We start from the raw sequence: 6,868 nt of genomic DNA, 5'->3' as shown, positions 1-6,868 counted from the left end.
CATCTCATCGGCCTTTTTCACGGGATCAGGGCACGTGGCCTCGTTAGCAGAATGCTTTTAGGATGACCTGGCATCAGTAATTACCACCCCTCCCATGTCTTCTCTATAATTGTCTTTCAGAGTCCAGAGCATGCTCATCATTTGCCCATGAACACCCCCCACCCCCCGACAAGATTTCCCTTCAGCAGCATATATACCGCTGGCCCACTGGCAACGCAAGCACAGAGGCACCCGTGATGGTGAATTTCTTGTTTAAACCACCGCTAACTGCTATATATCTATGAGTAATATGTGCAGAGTTCTAAATTTTGGCCTGAGTCCTTCCCTGCTTGCTGAAGGAAGACAGAAGGGCACAGTGGGGTGGGGGACAGGGGTGGGTGACAGTTCATCAAACGTGTTCAGTGGCAGCAAATCTGCATTACATTAATATCCCAAAAACTCCTATCAAATCCGATCTTTACACAAACAGAGGCTGAGTAACACTTGCTCTGCCTTTTTGTTCTGTCGTCATTCTCCCACTTTCACTTCATCAAGGAGACGGATGCTCTTCCGGTACGGCATAGGTACCGGAGACATGACTGGGATATGCCTTTTAATAAAAAGTTATATCGAATATTATAAGTGAATAACAAAACAAGCCTTCTTTGCCATTGCACATAATGTTTGGTGACCATTGTAATGTTGGATTCTTTCTCCATTGTTACAGTATTTCCCATTGTATCTCAGTGATGTGCCACTCCTGTGTTTTCCAGCTGAGTGTATACGGCTTTAATCTGACATTAGCTGGAGTAGGCCAAAGGTTACCTGCTATGCACAATGCATGACTTACAATGTTACACACCAATAGTATCCATGAATAAAGTCATTAAAGATCTGGTCAAACCCAGTAACACACACTCACAAACATAGTATCGGCGTGTCAGATTTGAAGTAGTAGAAGACCAAACTATTCAAACAGATTATCCTAACAATCTTCCTGTCAATTATACACTGATATAGGTCACATGTAGGGAGCGGTTTAAACTGGTTATTTCAACATGATTATACTAATAAGTACAATAAAATAATGACCTCAGAATTCATGCTCATTAATTATAATTATGCAACTAAAAAGGCAATATTAAATAAAAACAAATAAATGAGTGTGTTGTGGATTGCAATTCAGATTAAAATCTACTGCAAGAGAACAGACCCATGCAATTTTAGTTAAGATGCAAGGTGAAATGAATATTCATATTGGTTATACAAAGCGCTACGGTCACGTTGGTAGCTGGTCCAGTTATAGGTAGTGCGCATTTTCTTTGGGGAAGGATGTTCGGGAGTTTATGCGCAAGTTTCGGGAGGGGATCCTATACAAAATCCTAACTATTAGCAGGTGTAAACGTCAACAACAGCATAAAATCATTAATCTAAGCCTTGCTATAATTCTACTGTACATAGTGTCCATTGTGCCTCTAGAACAATATGTATTGCTTACGCATTTGTTCAGATTGTAAGCAGGGCGCAATAATTATTTTAGAAAGTTTAATGTAATCAAATTGAACGGAGTCGGAAAAAGTATCGGACGTGATTCCACTTAGCTTCTCTCTAAATGCATTAACGTACCAAGTGAAAATGTGAAAATAAGACCCAAACCACACATGGCCGGGTGATACACAACAAATTTGTTACTTCGAATGTTTTTTTTTTTTTTTTTTTTGGTGAGAAGTGAAATATGCTACATTTGCACTTTTATTTGTAATGAAAATCACGATCTCGCCCTTCAATTGTCCTTCACAGTTTTTATATTATTAATTTCAATCTTGATTATAAAAAATTAGCATTAGCCACTTGAATTCCAGACATCTGTACGGACTGGTTGCAATTCATAAACAATATTTAACCATATATATATTTTTTTTTAACTTTCTGACTTTAACAGCGATTAAATAAAATTATACAGTCTCCTCATGTACTAAAAGTATTAAACCGGTGAGTCACAAAACACCGGCCTAAGCATGCGATATTCCTCAGTTTTACACCAAGGACACGCCAAACCATTCAGTGGCAGCGGGCACGCCGCTCGATATTTACTTAATACAACCTTTCAGATATGCGGTGGTTCAACACAGTAGACTGGGCTACTAAACATAGCAGTGTTGAAAATGCTGCATAAAAATTAAGCAGCATCGTTCTCACAGAAAACGAATGTGGTATTAAAGTCGTACAGAGCACGCTCTATAGGCAATGATTCAGGTGGTGATTCACGTTGTGCTGTGTGGCACCAGGAAACAAGGAAAACTTGGGATCAAGGAGCACAACTCCTTGTAGAATGAGAAATGCAGTCCTGAAGGATGTTAAGTCCTTTTTGGCATCGGACATCTCCCATGGCTTCAGTAAACTTGAATTCATATGGTTTAGATAATGGAATAAAATGTTACGTTGTTTTTAAACAGGGTACACAAAATGTCCTGTTCTGCATACGAACTGACACAGTGTTTATAATGTTTTGTCTAATAGCCTAAAATCATCTTTGTTTTAAAGTTAGAACTATTAAGTATCCACTTATTCCCAAGTTAGTCTACTTGAAATTGTATAATTATGCACGACTGTGGCTTGATGGTCGCAGTTGCACGGGGTGCTCATGTTGTGACAGTTATTGGGAAAATGGTTGAAAAATCGTCGAAGAAATGCAACGTTCCCTTTGTAACTCTATCGAAAACAGACGTTTAAAGCGGCGCAGGTGGTCCTATATTTCGCATCAATATAGCACGATTTCGTTGCAAACACTGTGATTACGCGTGGGCTGGGTGCACCGCCTAATGCAAACAAAGACCCCCATCCGATATACACTATCTTTACGTTTTCGATCACTTTGATCAAAATTAACATGAATATTTTTTGCCACATTTGACATTCTTTGCTGCGGTTAATCGGCAACAGATGAAGAGACGTGCCGGTGTACTTACCAGGGGTCACCCTGACTTCGCCAGAAATACTATCAGGCTTTTCAGTTTGTGTTGTCTAATCGGCGTCCAATTCTCCCATTCAGATTCCGTGATCACAATCCACGTCTCGACATATATACCATAAAATCACATAGAGGATGAGAAGAATTGCGAAAATAAACAAGGCTACTAATATAGCTTTGGTCACCGGAGATATAAGAGACTGCATGTCACCAGTGGGCTGCAACAGAAGGACACTATCTGCAACCGCACTTAGAAGCGCAATGATGGACACGGAGCGTCTCCCACAGCAGAAAGCCAAACCTTAGCTATCTGCATTGGTTCGTGCCAAGTTGATGAGTTAAGGAGAAACGGCTGGGCTTCTCGAAATCATCCCCAGGTCTAAACTCCACGCTATCTTGGTCGCCCATTAGTTATGCATCATACACAACATTCACAATTCACGCAGGGAAAGACCATTGCTTTGCCGGCTTCTCTCTGATAATGTCGGGGTTTGCCTTTCAAAGTGAGGATGCATAGCAAAGTTCCTGCCCCCTGTCTGTGAAGCTCGACTGCTGAAAAAAATAAATAAATAAAATAGCGGTACAGTTTTGTCTTCATTGAGAAGCTTTCTTGGTTTTAATGGGTTCGTAATAATTCAGATTGTTTGAATATCGGGTGAGGAAAGGTTATTGTGGTGTTTGGAAACCTGCTGGAGTCATTTCGTTGTGAGTAATTTTACAATCGCTCCATTTTACAATAGGAATTGCTGATATTCCTTAATGTATTAAGATTTATAAGGCTAACAACATGGCAGAAAATAAACCACGTACCGGTTACCAATATTATTACGAAACTGAAACTTCGGAACATTTGGTAAACGTGAGTAATTTTAACATTTTTGTCTCGGCTTGGTGATCTGTATATAGGGCCTATGTTTATACACAACATTATTTTTATTTAAAACTAAATATTTTATATAGCAGCACGACTGCTCTCAAACGAAAAGGACAGGTATGCCCCACAAGTGGTCTGATCTAGGCAAACGTGATATCTTTCGCGTTCGCTAGATGGCGCAATTTGCGGGTTTCTTTAACCAACAATTATAATTTACTGTAAATATCAGATAACGATACTTAATACATTTAATCGCACTTGATTATTTTCCTGATAAAGTTCTATTTGTAATTTCTTATTAAAATACATTTTATTTGAATTGACAAAGTACTGTGCATTTAATCAATTCCTCTGTTTTTGATATTTCCTCTACTGCCATCTACTTTTGTCCATCCAAGTTCTTACTAGTTTGCTAGATCGTGTCCGCCATGTCACATTCTGATATATTTTATAAGAGTCTAACCATTTTGTAGTTGGATCACTCATGAGTTGACCTCATAAGCATAAGCAAGTTAAAATAAACTGGACTAAGACACTATTTATTACCAAGGAAATGGATAACAATACAGATATGTTGTGCTTTTCATATTTAGGAAGGACATGTATAAGTTTAGTTATACTGATTTCTGTATATACCTACTCACAAACTCGAAGGTAGGAAATTAGCCAGATTCAAAGATCTCATCCAAGAGGAATCTGGGGGTAAATGATTGGTCAAAGTGGAGAAGCCAAAGAAATCAAAGTGGATGTGTGTGTTTTTTTGTGAAGACAAAATCAGGAAAGGGAAACATCTCTAAAAGCAACTAAATCGCTGATTCATGAAAGAATCTAGGAAAAATGAAGACCAGTTTTATAACATCCACTAAGTACCTGAAGAAAATAAACATGGAAGAACATGGGCTATTTTTAAAACATCCATAGGATTAAAAAGAGGTGGGAGTGCAAGACGATCAATGTGCAAATACTACTGACAGGACAAAAAGTAAGCAAAACGATGGGATACTCAGAATTAAAATCAAAATGAGCTTTTTACTGGCCTTGAAATTCACACAAGGAACTTGTCTTGTAGTAATATGCACCACAACTAGAAAACAGAGTATAGATCTGTTAGATAGAGTATAGACATTAAAAAATTCACAGGGAACAGACAGGCAATTTAAAACAACATTAAATGGCAAATATGTTTAAATGAGGGGTGGAATGGTGGTGCAGTTGTTAGCACTGTTGCCTCACACCTCCGGGACCCGGGTTCGAGTCTCCACCTGGGTTACATGTGTGTGGAGTTTGCATGTTCTCCCCATGTTGTCGTGGGGTTTCCTCCGGGTACTCCGGGTTCCCCCCACAGTCCAAAGACATGCTGAGGCTAATTGGACTTGCTAAACTGCCCGTAGGTGCGCATGTGTGCGTGAATGGTGTGTGAGTGTGCCCTGTGATGGGCTGGCCCCCCATCCTGGGTTGTTCCCTGCCTCGTGCCCATTGCTTCCGGGATAGGCTTTGGACCCCCCGCGACCCAATAGGATAAGCAGTTTGGAAAATGGATGGATGGATGGATGTTTAAATGAATAGTGCTGGATAATAGAGGTAGTAATTATTTGTATTATGAGAGGTCTTTCATTTGTTTCAACTATTTCTGAAGGGTTAAGCTGCTGTTGTGTCTTTAGTGAGCGGAGTCTCATCCTAAAAGGGACAGTGGGCAGTGTGTGAGGGGCTGGCAATGATCCTACTTGCTTTTTTTGACCCCGGAACTGTAAGGGCCCTGGAGGGAGAGCAGGTCATAGACAATAATTTCCTGTACACACTGGATGATGTGCTGGAGTCCTTAACCAAAAACAGGCAATGAAATGATGCATTATTTTCCCTCTGCACAATTATATTGAGATACGTTTTTCACATATCTCATCTTGCTTTCCTTTCGCAGACACCAAACAAAATACAAGAGTTTTTGCATTTTTAGGTTTCTGATTGCAGACATGATTTTTTTGAAAACTGAGTTTTCTCATTCATAACATTGTGGAGACCCCAAGGTAAGGTATGCATGGACCATATACACGCGCCCACACACACACACACACACACACACACAGTTGAGAGTGAGGCCTGAGGTCCAACCACAGTATCATCCATTTATCCAGTGCCACTCAAACATTTTTGGGGGGGTGGGGTTAAGGGCCTGTAGATGTGATTCTGCCAAAACCAGCAACTTTCCAAACACAGGCCTAACCCTAACCCTAACCCGAACCGTAACCCTAACCCTAACCCGAACCGTAACCCTAACCCTAACCCTAACCCTAACCCTAACCCGAACCGTAACCCTAACCCTAACCCTCTGAGCCGGTGATGAATACTGGAAGGCCTCGGGCTCATCAGCAGGGTAAAGAAACTGACAGACTGGTGCTGGGGTACCAAAGAAATCAGGGACTGTATGTATATGTGTCAAACTCTCAAAGCTAAAAAGTCATTGTGAGAAACACATTCTGCCAGTAATGCAGGGGATACTGGTGGAAGCCAGAATATTTTGCCAGCTAGACTCTATTGTGGGGTTCAGGCAAATACCACTGACCAAAGATTCAGCTAAACTAGCTATCTTTGCAATACCCTTTGGTTGTCATTTCTTCAGACTTCTGCCATTTGGGATTACTTCTGCTGCTGAAGCATTTTCAAAACAGCATGGTGACTGAGGTCACAGAAAATGAACAAGACTAAGAATTTCAGTGAGCCGAGGAGCTTCCTTGGAATGGTCAATCCGCTTGGGAAGTTCAGCTCACAACTTGCTGAGAAAGACAAGCCTTTGCTTGCTGGCTGTGGGGCTGTGAGCAGCTAAAAGCTTTTCATGGACTTCCTCGCCGGTGTTAGCCATGCATGATTCGAACAGAGACTACAAAGAAAGCAGATGTGATGTGATATAGCTAGTGGTGTAGTCAAGACCATCTAAACTGAGAGCAAATCATTATCAAGACTAGAGTGTACTGAGTCCAAGACAAGACCAAGACAAGACCAAGACCAAGGCAGGGCCAGACCAGTTCAAGATCAGAAACACACTACAT

The 6,868-nt window shown here is 40.7% G+C and overlaps 1 protein-coding gene across 1 annotated transcript in view; it reads right to left on the bottom strand.

Annotated features, from left to right (window-relative positions):
- dhrsx (dehydrogenase/reductase (SDR family) X-linked) overlaps window positions 1-3,448 on the bottom strand; it is a 40,656-nt gene extending 37,208 nt beyond the window's left edge. Inside the window, exon 1 of the mRNA XM_048977999.1 lies at window positions 2,949-3,448. The gene's annotated coding sequence lies outside the window, so the exon portion shown is untranslated. The remainder of the gene's footprint in view (window positions 1-2,948) is intronic.
- Between the last annotated feature and the right edge of the window lie 3,420 nt (window positions 3,449-6,868).

This window comes from Brienomyrus brachyistius, chromosome 16, assembly GCF_023856365.1.
Source record: "Brienomyrus brachyistius isolate T26 chromosome 16, BBRACH_0.4, whole genome shotgun sequence".
In the NCBI taxonomy this organism is placed as follows: domain Eukaryota; kingdom Metazoa; phylum Chordata; class Actinopteri; order Osteoglossiformes; family Mormyridae; genus Brienomyrus; species Brienomyrus brachyistius.
The sequence above is the reverse complement of the archived record's forward strand: the minus strand, read 5'-3'. Positions and strand labels throughout refer to the sequence as shown.